A 14,653-nucleotide genomic window follows, 5' to 3' on the forward strand; every position below is an offset into this window, starting at 1 on the left:
GTTCGAGTACTATAGATGGGTCAGTTTTTGTCCAGTGTGTGCAGGAGGGCTTCCCGACACAGTATGTAGATAGGCCAACAAGGGGTGATGCCACATTAGATTTGGTACTGGGTAATGAGCCCGGCCAGGTGTTAGATTTGGAAGTAGGTGAGCACTTTGGTGATAGCGATCACAATTCTGTCATGTTTACTTTAGTGACGGAAAAGGATCGGTGTATACCACTGGCCAAGAGTTATAGCTGGGGGAAAGGCAATTATGATGAGATTAGGCGAGATTTAGGGAGCATAGGATGGGGAAGGAAACTGCAGGGGATGGGCACATTAGAAATGTGGAGCTTATTCAAGGAAAAGCTCCTGTGCGTCCTAAATAAGTATGTACCTGTCAGGCAGGGAGGAAGCTGTAGAGCGCTGGAGCCGTGGTTTATGAAGGAGATAGAATCTCTCTTCAAGAGGAAGAAGAAGGCTTATGTTAGGATGAGATGTGAAGGCTCAGTTAGGGCGCTTGAGGGCTGCGAGGTAGCCAGGAAAGACCTAAAGAGAGAGCTCAGAAGAGCCAGGAGGAGACATGAGAAATTGTTGGCGGATAGGATCAGGGTAAACCCTAAGGCTTTCTATAGGTATTTAAAGAATAAAAGAATGACGAAAGTAAGATTAGGGCCAATCAAGGATAGTAGTGGGAAGTTGTGTGTGGAGTCAGAGGAGATAGGGGAAGCGCTAAATGAATATTTTTCAACAGTATTCACTCTAGAAAAATACAATGTTGTCGAGGAGAATACTGAAATACAGGTTACCAGGCTAGGTGGGATTGAGGTTCACAAGGAAGAGGTACTAGAAATCCTACAGAGGGTGAAGATAGATAAGTCCCCTGGGCCGGATGGGATTTATCCTAGGATCCTCTTGGAAGCCAGGGAGGAGATTGTCGAGCCTTTGGCATTGATCTTTAACTCGTCATTGGCACTATTCCTGTAGACAGACGACTGGAAGATAACAAATGTGGTTCCCCTGTTCAAGAAGGGGAGTAGAGGTAACCCTGGTAATTATAGACCAGTGAGCCTTACCTCAGTTGTTGGTAAAGTGTTGGAAATGGTTGTAAGGGATAGAATTTATAATCATCTAGAAAAGAATAAATTGATTAGGGATAGTCAGCACGGTTTTGTGAAGGGAAGGTCGTGCCTCACAAACCTTATTGAGTTCTTTGAGAAGATGACCAAACAGGTAGATGAGAGTAAACCGGTTGATGTAGTGTATATGGATTTCAGCAAGGCGTTTGATAAGGTTCCCCACAGTAGGCTATTTTACAAAATGCGGAGGAATGGGATTGTGGGAGATATAGCAGTTTGGTTCGGAAATTGGCTTGCTGAAAGAAGACAGAGGGTGGTTGTTGACGGGAAATGTTCAGCCTGGAGACCAGTTACTAGTGGTGTACCGCAAGGGTCAGTGTTGGGTCCACTGCTGTTTGTCATTTTTATAAATGACCTGGATGAGGGCGTAGAAGGATGGGTTAGTAAATTTGCAGACGACACCAAGGTGGAGTTGTAGATAGTGACGAAGGATGCTGTAGGTTGCAGAGAGACATAGATAAGCTGCAGTGCTGGACTTAGAGGTGGCAAATGGTGTTTAATGCAGACAAGTGTGAGGTGATGCACTTTGGTAGGGATAACCAGAAGGCAAAGTACTGGGCTAATGGTAAGATTTTTGGTCGTGTAGATGAGCAGAGAGATCTCGGTGTCCATGTACACAGATCCTTGAAAGTTGCCACCCAGGTTGACAGGGCTGTTAAGAAGGCATACAGTGTTTTAGCTTTTATTAATAGAGGGATCGAGTTCCGGAACCAAGAGGTTATGGTGAAGCTGTACAAAACTCTGGTGCGGCCGCACTTGGAGTATTGCGTACAGTTCTGGTCACCGCATTATTCGAAGGATGTGGAAGCTTTTGAAAGGGTGCAGAGGAGATTTACTAGGATGTTGCCTGGTATGGAGGGAAGGTCTTATGAGGAAAGACTGAGAGACTTGAGGCTGTTTTCATTAGCGAGAAGAAGGTTGAGAGGTGACTTAATTGAAACATATAAAATAATCAGAGGGTTAGATAGGGTGGATAGGGAGAGCCTTTTTCCTGGGATGGTGACGGCGAGCATGAGGGGGCATAGCTTTAAATTGAGGGGTGAAAGATATAAGACAGATGTCAGAGGTAGTTTCTTTACTCAGAGAGTAGTAAGGGAATGGAATGCTTTGCCTGCAACGGTAGTAGATTCGCCAACTTTAGGTACATTTAAGTCGTCATTGGACAAGCATATGGACGTACATGGAATAGTGTAGGTTAGATGAGCTTCAGATCGGTATGACAGGTCGGCACAACATCGAGGGCCGAAGGTCCTGTACTGTGCTGTAATATTCTATGTTCTATGTTCTATGTTCTATCATATTATGTTGTTCTTCCCAAAGAGACCCCATACAACAAGGCAATTATTAATACTTTCTCATTACACAGTACTCCATTCTAGAATAGCCAATTCTCTGGTTAGTTCCTCAATGTATTTGTCTAAAAAATGTATCGTGTATAGTCTCCAGGAAATCCTCCTCCACAATATTATTACTGGTTTGGTTTGTCCACTTTATATATAAATTAACTCATCCAAGATTACAGTTGTAGTTCCTACTGCATGCATCTGTAATTTCTTGTTTAATGCCTTCCCCTCCATCTCCACTACCATTTGGGAGATTGTAGAATCCCTGTCTCTCACAATAATGATTACCACCCTTTAGTGTTTTTTTTAAATCTCCATCCAAACAAACAGTTTCCAGATCATAATTTTCCAAACCATTGACATTCATCACTGTTGCTTTGATTTAACCTTTACTACCAATGCTATCCTATCTCCTTTCCCTTTTACCTGTCCTTCTTCAATAATGAATATCCCTGGATGACCAGTTCCCATCCTTGGTGGCCTTGCAGTCATACCTCTATATTCATAAGTATATCGTAACTGTTTATATCTATTTTTGTGGCTAATTCAGTTACCTCGTTGCAAATGCTTCATGCATTAAGGCACAAAGCTGTCTTCTTCTGCAGTGAGGGCTAAATACAAGCAAGTCTCACAGGTCCACATAACCAGCCGCTCAAAAACTGCCTTTAACCTTTCACTTTTCATAGCTCAGATGGGTACTGTTTTGGGTGGGGCCAGTTCTTACTAGTGTCTGACCCCAGTCTGCCGATAAATCCACACTTAATCATTGAAGTTGGCTACCTGCTCCTGCCAAGCAGTTAGATGTTGCCCGGTGATTCTTGAACCAAGCAAGATTGTCCTCAGGTAAGAACACATCTGACCAATGAGTCAATGTCTTTCCAGCAGAGTTCGCTTCTACTTATACCTCCAAGCCTGCCTCTGCCAGTATTTCACCTTCCAAGAAAACCTTTTAGTTTTAACTTCTATGGATTATGAAATGTTTCATTTCTCCAGTCACCAGAATGATTAACCCAACTAAAATGAATAAGTTAACAACTGCGTTAAAATAAACCATTATGAAACGTGCAAGTTTGTATTCAGCAATGCCGCATAAGTGGGAACAAATCTCCTTGAGCATTCATTTTAGAAGGAAAACCAACTTTGTCAATAGGGAATAAAAAGATTAAAATCTTTGACATTTTAATAACTGTTTTCATTTTCTGTAACTATTTTTTCTGTCAAATTTAACAAATACACACGTCAGACAGAGATTGCTACAGTTTCTGATCCGAAGATAAAAGATCAGCAATTAAGCAAATTATAGGAGAACAATTCTTATCAAATTGTAATTTGGGGCCTAGTTTCAACCTTTCTTTAAGTGCCTGGGAAATTGCGAATGAGGTGGAGGATAAAAAAAAGTGTAAAAAGTACAGCTTATTCTACCTATGTCTACTAAAATAGCAGCCTAATCAGGCCAGAGAAAGGTGGGGAATACTTAGGGTGTTTCTACACTCCTCGAATTTTACCCCCACCTCCTGAAAAGCCCAGTAAACCAATTTCTTCTCAGAAAAGATAAAGACTGGAATCTTGCAAGTTTAAGTGGGTCTCGGGATAACCATGGGGGCCAGAAGCAAAAATGGGCATTTAGTCATATTCTTGTCTGACTCCAGAAAGACAGTATCCGGGAAAGGTTCATGTAGTTGGATGAACAGGCAGAACCACTTTTAGATTTGACAATAAGCACAGTGAGAAGAGATTGATGTCTGCTTTTCTAGTGGCTTCAAGGTTTTCTGAAACTAGGTTTCAAAGGAAATTTAGATCAGAGACTAGTTTACCTAAGTGTGTGTCTGGCTGGTATGTCAACTGTTAGATTCTTAGCGAACTGAGTTACCATTATCAGTAAACTGTTTTTACATCAGATTAAAGTGATGATTTCCAGAGATTGGTTAACCTCTCCAAAAGAAAGAGATTGGGTATTTGATCATGCAACCTGTCAATTAAGAAAGTAGTTCAATTCAAAAATATGATTCAATTTTTCTGACTTGAGCTATTGTTGAAGAATGGTGAATCATTCGCACCTTTTCAGTCAAATTAGTTTCAAAAGCGCCCGTTGGCTCAGAATTGACCTGGAGGCAGATGACTTGACCACAAGTCTCTTTGAGTCTGTGGACTGAAAGATCCCCTCTGATTTGGAACACTATTACTGAATCAAAGTCCTGAAAGTCCATCTTTAGCAGCATTTGGGAATGTACCCATATTACATGGTATGCAACAGTTCAAGGTGACCCATCACAACCTCTCCAAAGCCATTATCGACGTGAAATGAAGTTGGCCTTGCCAGCCACAAACAGTGCATTTCATGAACCAATAAAAAAGCGAGATTTTTTAAATGCACTGTGTTTGCACATGCATGTGTGCATTGTGTTGTGAATGCAGGGCAAATCGAATGCATACTTGCAGTGAGTCCGTGTCTATCACGGAATCAGAGAATTGTTATCGGGCAGATGGAGGCCATCCAGCTCAGCCTGACTACACTGATTCTCTGAGCATATTAATTTAGTGGCAATCTCCTGCCATTTCCCTGTAATCCTCTGCATTGTTTCCGTTTAACTAATCATCCAATGACCTCTTGAATGTGTCCATTGAATGTGCTTTCATCATACTTCCAGGCTGTACATTCCATATCCTAAGTACTCACTGAGTGAAAACAATTTTTCTGCCCTGCCATTTCCTTCTTTTACAAGTCACTTTTGACAAACACGTTTTTGCAAGTCTGTAAAATAAGGGCTGTGTGACGTAAGTGTATCTGTGAGTATGCGCCTTGTGAGTGTTGTATAACTGTGTTTTTATCAAATCTGTGAATGAATCAGTGTGTGGGAGTGTTTGTTTGTGTGAGCGTGTGTGCAGTTTCTGACATTCCAAATGGACTCACTGACTTGGTATTCAGGCCCCAGAAGCCAAAGCAGCAGCTAATATTCATCCTTCTGTATAAATTGTAATTACCACTAGTACAATTTCATTACTATGATTATATTCCTTCTCGATTCAGTTTCTAAATAGCTAGAAAATGTTATTTTACATAAAGTCACACAATTGAAGAATGGTTAAAATTTACAAACATTAAAGATTTTGCACGAACTAAAAATTGCAAAGAATATCAAAAGTTATATTAAAATCAAAATGACGCAGACGATCTCTGACATTGAGGCAGTCAGAAGAGAAAATAAGGGGGGTTGGGACAATGGTCGCAGTCTGCAGCAACAGGTTAATCCGTAATCGCAAAGCCAAAAAGAGTTCTTTGTTAAAGGGATAATAGAATTGAAACATGGGCTATCACTGACATGGAAAAGGAAGTGGGCGGAGAAGAATAAATACTTCTTTCCAAAATTGTTAAAGGTCAGGTAGCTGCTAGGATGAATAGAGCAGAGTTAAAAGTGCTACCGCAGCTCACCAGCCACGTTACTGGCAATTACCCCTCCTCGGAGACTTAGAGGAAGTAAAGCACAATTAGTTAAAATCATCTATATTGCATTTGTTTGCAAAATTAAGGTTTGGTTTGTATCATTGAATGCAATTCAATCTCCCCATTGCAACCTAATTCCTTGTAATGTGAGGAAAGATGGATTGTAAATGAGATCTGTCTTTTTGGACTCGTGTTAACCTTAATTACTGCAGTCTATGCAAAATCAGAACTTCTGAATTAAAGTACTGAATACATATTATTGCTGTGATTGAAAGTAGATCAGGCAAAAAATACATTCTCTGGAAATACCTATCGATCTGCATGAACAACCAGAATTGCCAAATCTAAAAAGCAAAATGCCAAAGGGAAGAAAAAGTAGTTTTGTTTAAATCCAGGTTTCACAGATAACATCACCTTGTTGACAAGAGAATCACATCCACTTTGAGTAATAACCACCAGCCTTGAGAGTAGTAGCACCCAGATTTGTCTGCAAATCAGTTGACTGGATGGCAACAAATCCTCTCCAACACCATTATTTCAATAGACTACTGTGGACTTTGAAAATAACAGCTGCGGAGAGGGTGTAGAAATTGACATCCACACAAGAATCAGCAAGAGAGGGTTGGACTTGGAACATTTCAACATGATATGGACAAGCAACACTATCTACACAATCGTGAGTTTGTGAGTCTACATATTCATTGTAGTACAACTGCAGTCTATGTCAGTGAAACATAGAAGAGGATACCAAAAGTGTTAAATAAGTTAAATGACTTCTAAATAAAATTCTGGACATCTCTTGATTAAACAACAACACCAAAGAAGAAGAACAAAAGATAACTGAAAACAGGCACTTACAGAACATCATGACAGAAGCACAACTGAATGAGATAGTATTTTGCCTTCCAGTAGAATGAACGCCATCGTGTGGATGAAGGAGATGAGATCAGCTGAAGAAAACCGAGTGGGTTATATTTGTAAAGTATCTGCGGGAGAGCGACCCCCCACCCCCACCAGCACTGAAGAAAAAGAGATTGTGATGGACAGGGCACGGTGACAGTGGCCTGTTGCCCATTGCCCCACAGTGGATTGCAGGAACCACACCTAAGTAGGGCTCTCCTGCCTCTTTTTGTTCCCCCACCTTATGACTTGATTATTGCTTATTTCAGAGCTAAGAAAGGGGAAAAAGGAAAAGGATAAGGGAAACAAGAAGAAAGATAAAAAGATGAAAAGGTAAAAGCTATGTGCTAAAGAAAGAAAAAAGGATGAGAAACTAAAAAGAAGAGGAATGAAGCTAAGAGATGGAGAGAACAAGGAAAGATGGAAGAAAGAACTGAGAGAGAGAGAGAGAGAGAGAGAGATCAGCAAGAATGTAAAATTTCAGATAAATATCAGTTGGAGACAAGATAGTTTGCCTTTATTTTAGAAGGTGAACAAAAACACGGTGCTGCTGGTTATTAAACACTTATTCTCCTTTGGAATTATATCCCAGGTGTCATTATCAAGGGATGGCCCAATGCTCACCTATCCTGTTAACGTGATGGCAAAGTGCTATGACTTTGAGACCAGTTTCTAAAGGTTGGGAGAGTTTTTTTCAACCTACTGAATTAATAAAACCTTGCTGGCTTATTTCAAATCGAATGGTCTTTTTTCATATAATATTGGAACTGCTTAGTATGGTAGGTAATATCCTTTTCATGGAACGTGGGCATCGTCAGTTCAGCTAGCATTTATTGGCCATCCCTAATTCCCTCAGGAAGGTAATGCTTTTTTTATTGGACAAGTTGAGTGAGTAGACAAATGCAGTGTACTACAGATAAATGTGAAGTTATCCACTTAGATAGCAAAAACAGGGAGGCAAGTTATCACCTGAATGTCAACAGATTAGAAAAGGAGAAGGTGCGACAAGACTTGGGTGTCCTCATACACAAGCCGCTGAAAATAATCATGCAGGTGCAACAGGTGAAGGCAGCAAATGGTATGTTGGCTTTCATAGTGGGAGTATTCAAGTACAGGAGCACAAAATTCAAGGTCTGGATGAGACCACACTTGGCGTATCTGAGGAAGGAAGGAAGGATGTTCTGGCTATACAGGGATTGCAACAGTTATTTACCAGAATGATTTCTGGAATGGCAGGGCTGATGTACGAAGAAAGATTGGAATTGTTAAGACTATATTCATCTCATAGAAGCATATTAAGTTCTGCCAGGTCTAAGCAGGGTAAACACAGGAAGGGTGATCCTGATGACCAAGGAGTCTAGAACCAGGTGTCATATTCTAAATTTACTGATTAGGCCATTTATCAGTCTGATAACAGCCAAGAAGAAGCTGCTCATGTGTGTGTTCAGCTTCTACATGTTCTGTCAGACAGAATAGCTTGGGGTAGAACATAACTGGGGCATGATGGGTCTTTGATGATGTTGGCAGATGTCTGCAGCAGCAGCGAGCCATGTGAATGCAGTTCATGGATGGAAGGTTAGCTTCTGTAATAGTCTAGACTGTGCACATCACTTTCTGTAGTTTCTTACAGCCCTAGGCAGAGCAGTTGCCACACCAGGCCATTATGCACCCAGGTAGTATGCTTTCAATGATGCCTCTGTTGAAGTTGGTGAGGCATCTTATGGACATGCCAAATTTTCTGAGTTGCCTGAGGTTATGCTCCTGAGATGCTGCTTGGCCTGCTGTGTACATCCAGCCTCACATTTTATTATCTTGGAATTCTCCAGCATCTGCAGTTCCCATTATCTCTGTGTTGCTCCTTCTTGGCTATTTCATCTACATGGGAATTCCAGGGCAGGTCATCGGTTAGTGGCACTCCAAGGAACTTGATGTTCTTCACTCTCTCAAGCTCAGCTCTGTTGGTGTAGATGGGGGCATGTTCTCCTTTTTTCTTTCTGAAGTCAATGATCAGTTCTTTAGTTTTGCCAACATTGAGCGATATATTGTTTTCATTGCATCACATCACCAAGCCCTCTATCTCCCTTCAGTAGTTTGACTCGCTGTTGATAGATATCCGTCCCATGACGGTGATGTCATCAATGAACTTGTAGATGGTGTTTGTTCAGAATTTGACAGCATAGTCATAGGTATAAAGGGAGTATAGTAGGGGGATGAGGACACATTGTTGGGGGGGCTCCAGTATTGAGGATTATTGTGGAAGCGGTATTGTTGTCTAGCTTCACTAATTGTGGTCTATGGGTCAGAAAGCTAAAGATACACTTGCAGAAGACAGAGCCGAGACCAAGCTTAGGGAGTCTTGAGATCAGTCTGGAGGGGATAATGGCGTTGAAGGTGGACCTGCAGCCAATGAGCAGGAGACTAACGTAGGTGTCTTTGATGTCTAGATGTTCCAGGGATGAGTGCAGGGCTAGTGATATGGCATCTTCTGTGGACCTGTTACGTAGGTAAATTGTAGGGAATCAAGGTGGGCTGGGAACTGAAGTTGATGTGGGCCATGACTAGCTTCTTGAAGCACTTCATGATCATTGAGCTCAGTGGGAGATAAAGGGGCAGATATAACAGCAAAGTACAGACAGGTGTGAGACAATCAGGGCTCCAGTTGTAGGGGACTTCAACTTTATTAACATTAACTGGGATCAACTTAGTGTAAAGAGGATTAGAGATATAATTTTTAAAGTACATCCAGGAGATCTTTTTTTGCCAATACGTAAATGGTCCTACGAGAGACATAATCCTATACCTAATCCTAGGGAATGAGGCCAGTCAAGTGGTTGAAGTTTCAGTGGATGAGCATTTTGGGGATAGCAACCATAATTTAGTAAGTTTTGAAAACATCATGGGATGGGATAAGGATAGTGCATAAATTAAGTGTCTAAATTGAGGGAAAGCCAATTTCAATGACAAGATCTGACCAACATAGACTGGAAATAGTTATTTGCAGGTAAGTCAACATGGTGGATCAAAGGGCCTATGTTTTTGTATTGTATGACTCTATGACTGTTTTTCCTTTATCATTTACTTCAGATTTTAAAATTTTGAACTTAGTGGAATCTGGCTTTTTTTTCTTTGTCTGATGGGGTTAAATGATTATCTTCTAAGTATTTCTGTCACTGTGATGTTTTCTTTTTAAAAAGTGTAGATAGACTTGCAGGAGGCTAACAAAGATGTGTTTACATTAGCAGAGTTTATAAGTGAACAAACTAAGCATTATAATGTATTCCGTGTTCAGATAGAAGACTCTGGAATGTTATGTTTGGACTAAGTGTTAGTACCCATAGATTGGCGCAAAGATTTTTAACTTCTTTCTGGGCAGTTTGCAGCAGTCTTGGCTGAAACTGGATATTTAAGCTGGTTGCTCCTGAGAAAGGGAGCTAGCTTTAGGACTGTTTGAAAAGGTGTTATCTCAATGTAGGAAATTTAGCTCTAATTTCCAGAGTAGTAGCGTTGGTTAAAACTGTGAAGAGGTTATTTGCATCAGGGAAAGTCTAAGCTCCATTTTATGCATGCTCAATTTCTAAAGACAGGGAATTGAATCCACAATTAAATTAGACCTTATCCCTTTGATGTATCACTGTAAAGGAGCATTGTTAGGATTAGTAAGATTGGAATTTTATTTTGAAATCTTTAATATATTATTATATACAAATACTTTTGTTTATTTTATTTTAATCTCATTTCTTTTGTGTGCTTATTTTCCAGGAAAAGACCACATCATTAAACCAAAGAAGCTAAATATGGTCTATCAGACCAGATATCCATCCGCAATATGACTTGTCCAGTAATAATATCATCTGGATTATAACAACATTCACATTCCATTAAATAATTAAAAATATTAATATACATTTGTACTGTTGAAAATTAAATTTGTGTTCAGTTTAATACTTTGAATAGAAACCGGTAAAAACATAACATCACTTCAGTTTTAATTGTCATTTGATGCAGATTTGTGACTGATGTCCTCAAAGACAAAAGGATTGAGGGGAGTGAGCAGGTAGGTGTGCAGAACAACCTACTCGGCTGGTTTCTACATAGAATTTCATTTTTAATACCTTATCCTTGGTGTAAAGTAAAAGAATGTGGGTGCACAGAAATTATTGGTTTAGAACTCTAACAATGTCGTCGTAAAGCTGTTTAAGTGAAATTCTTTTACAGTTTTCATGAGACATGTCTGATTCCTTTGGGATTTGGGTAAAAGGACTTAGATCCTTCTTACTGCTCCATCTCACACTCTAATGCAAACTTTATACTTCAGTAAGCCAAAAACACTGCCAGAATGTTTGATCTTGTAAAACAAATCGTTCTTTTTTCATTCCTATTCTGTTTGAAGATTGCTTCTGTACAAAGGTCTCAGTGAATTACAGCGGTGTGGTGATTATACAACTTGAAACACAAAAAATTGCTGTTAGTATCTGTCCTGAACCAATACCACCTGGTAATGAGAGAAAACTATTCAAATTTCCCTTATGATGCTGGAAATAATTGCAACCAGAAACCAATAATTTATGTACAGTGCAATACCTTTCAGGTCCTTTAAACAGCTTGCTTTAAAGCTATGTCTGTCATATATTAATACAAATTGTTGAACATAATTGAGAATGTGGCATCCACCAAGAACAAATACTGGCAATCCCTGTAAGAGCACTCCAGAAAACCTCACACTGATTATCATTAAAATAAACTCTTCAATGTGAAGTGGTACAATATTTCCAGATAGGAGGACTCCCCAAATGTGATTAACATTATTCTAAAATCTTTGAATGCTAGCAAAGCCAACTGTCCATTTGGCACTTTAATGCCATGAATGAAAGGACATTGTGTGTAAGAAGTGGAATTTAGAATTCCGAATATTTATTTAAACGTTCTTGTGTTCACGATTTAAGACTTACTCTGTTCTGTATTGCTCTAAAATGTTGCCAAACAGCAGTATCACCGTGTGTTCATGAGATTTGTCCAATTTAATCTTGGTAAGACGCTTGTATATTATAGTGGCTGAGAACAATGTGTAGGCCAGTTATTGTCAAGAAAGTGGGAAATGAAAACTTATTAAATGTGATAAGTCATTAGATTATTTCAAGAGAATCATGAAAATAAAAATGTGTTTGCATGTGCAATTACTGAATTTGCTTGAAACAATTTTTGATGGCCTGCAATGACTAACTTTAATGCCTAGCATTTGAAAAGAATTCAGACTAAATTCAAATGAATTATGAGAATCTTCATGGGGAAAGTTAAGGGGGAATGTGTTATTGTTATTATAATTATAGATAATGGGATGGCTCTACCAAGGAAAAGACCATTTGATTTGTTCTTTCTTTTCTAACGTTTTGAAGGAGCAATTTACTAAGTTTCACCCCTTGCCTCTTCTTTGTAGCCTTGTTAAATTGTCCTTTTCTGATAATGAAACAATTCCTTCTTTGAAAGCTTCAAATAACCTTACCTCCACCATACTCTTAGGCAGTCTATTCCAGCTCCTAGTCACTCACAGTGTGAAAATAGATTTCATCATGTGGCTATTGCTTCTTTTCCCAATCATTTTAAATCCCTGGCTTCTAGTACATGATCCCTGTACTAGTGTGAACAGTGTTTCCTTATCTACTCTATCCAAATCCTTATAGCATTGAATACCTTATAAATTCTTCTTTCAACCTAATCTACTCCAAGGAAAATAGTTTTAACATCTCAATTGTTCCCACATAACTCAAGTTCCTCATTCCTGGAACCAATCCAGGAATCTTTTCTGCATTCTTTCAAATATCTTAATATCATTCCTAAAGTGTGGTGCCAAGAACTGAAAGTAGTATTCAGTGGTAGAGGTTGCATAGAGTTTTATGCAAGTTCAACACAATTTATACTTTAGACACTATGTCCCTGTTGCCCAGGATACTGCATACTTTACTAACTGCTCTACTTTCCTGTCCTGCCACCTTCTCCCTCTGCTCCTGAACCCTCTTTAAAATTGTTCTTACTATTTTATGTAATCTCTGCATTCATCCTATCTTTTTTTAAATTCACTCGTAGTACATGGGTCTCACTGGCTAGCTCCCATTTACTGCTCATCTCTAGTTGCCCTTGAAATAGTGCCAGTGAGCTGCCTTCTTGAACCGCAGCAGTCCATTTTGTAAACAAAGAAACAAAGAAAAGAAACAAAGAAACCTACAGCACAGGAACAGACACTTTGGCCCTCCAAGCCTGCGCCGATCAAGATCCTCTGTCTAACCTGTCATCCATTTTCTAACGGTCTGTGTCCATTTGCTCCCTGCCCATCCATGTACCTGTCCAAATATATCTTAAAAGACGCTAACGTGTCTGCGTCTACCACCTCCGCTGGCAACGCGTTCCAGGCACCCACCACCCTCTGTGTAAAGAACTTTTCACGCATATCTCCCTTAAACTTTCCTCCTCTCACTTTGAACTCATGACCCCTAGTAATTGAGTCCCCCACTCTGGGGAAAAAGCTTTTTGCTATCCACCCTGTCTATACCCCTCAGGATTTTATAGACCTCAATCAGGTCCCCCCTCAACCTCCCTCTTTCTAATGAAAATAATCCTAATCTACTCAACCCCTCTTCATAGCTAGCACCCTCCATACCAGGCAACATCCTGGTGAACCTCCTCTGCACCCTCTCCAAAGCATCCACATCCTTTTGGTAATGTGGCGACCAGAACTGTACGCAGTACTCCAAATGTGGCCGAACCAAAGTCCTATACAACTGCAACATGACTTGTCAACTCTTGTACTTGATACCCCGCACAATGAAGGAAAGCATGCCAAATGCATTCTTGACCACCCTATTGACCTGCGTTGTCACCTTCAGGGAACAATGGACCTGAACACCCAGATCTCTCTGTTCATCAATTTTCCCTAGCACTTTTCCATTTACTGTACAGTTCACCCTTGAACTTGATCTTCCAAAATGCATCACCTCGCATTTGCCCAGATTGAACTCCATCTGCCATTTATCTGCCCAACTCTCCAGTCTATCTATATTCTGCTGTAATTCTGCTGTAGACCCACAATACCCTGAGGGAGACAACTCAGGGTTTCGTCCCAGTGACCGTGAAGGAACAGCAATATATTTCCAAGTCAGGATGGTGAGTGGCTTAGAGCGGAACTTTCAGGTTGTGGTATTTCCAAATGGAGGTGGTCATGGTTTTGCAACATTCTATCTAAGGAACTCTGCAAAATTTCTACCGTGAAGCTTGTAGATGGTACTCTGACCTAACAACTCATTTCATACATCTCTACATATAATTTAATCTCCCACATGTCAGCCAATTCAACCTGTCAAAGCCCTTTACAAGTTGCACATCATCCGAAAATTTTGAAATTTAATCTAATAACAAGGTTGATATCATTCATATACAGGAAGAAGAGGAGCCTGAGCATCAACTCCTGTGGAATTCCTCTATAAACTTTGCTTCAATCTAAAAAAAACAACCAATCTACCCTATAGTTAGTTCATGTCATTCCACCAACCTCTGTCTTCCAAGAGTTCCAAATTTACTCACAACTTTTGGAATGCAGTGATGTCAGTTATATCTCCAGCAGTATTTTGTCATCATGTGCAGCAAGGCTTTTGCTAACCCTCATAACATGAGAAACTAAACATCGATAAAATGGTATTGAAAGATACAAACATTAGTATAAAGCTCACCAGCATGTAGAAATATTATATTCACAGGCATATTATTGGTTGAAATAATTTCAGGTCACAGCAGGCCAAGCAGCATTATAGGAGCAGGAAAGCTGATGTTTCAGGACTAGACCCTTCTTCAGAAATGGGG

This window comes from Stegostoma tigrinum, chromosome 1 (genome assembly GCF_030684315.1).
Source record: "Stegostoma tigrinum isolate sSteTig4 chromosome 1, sSteTig4.hap1, whole genome shotgun sequence".
Lineage (NCBI taxonomy): Eukaryota > Metazoa > Chordata > Chondrichthyes > Orectolobiformes > Stegostomatidae > Stegostoma > Stegostoma tigrinum.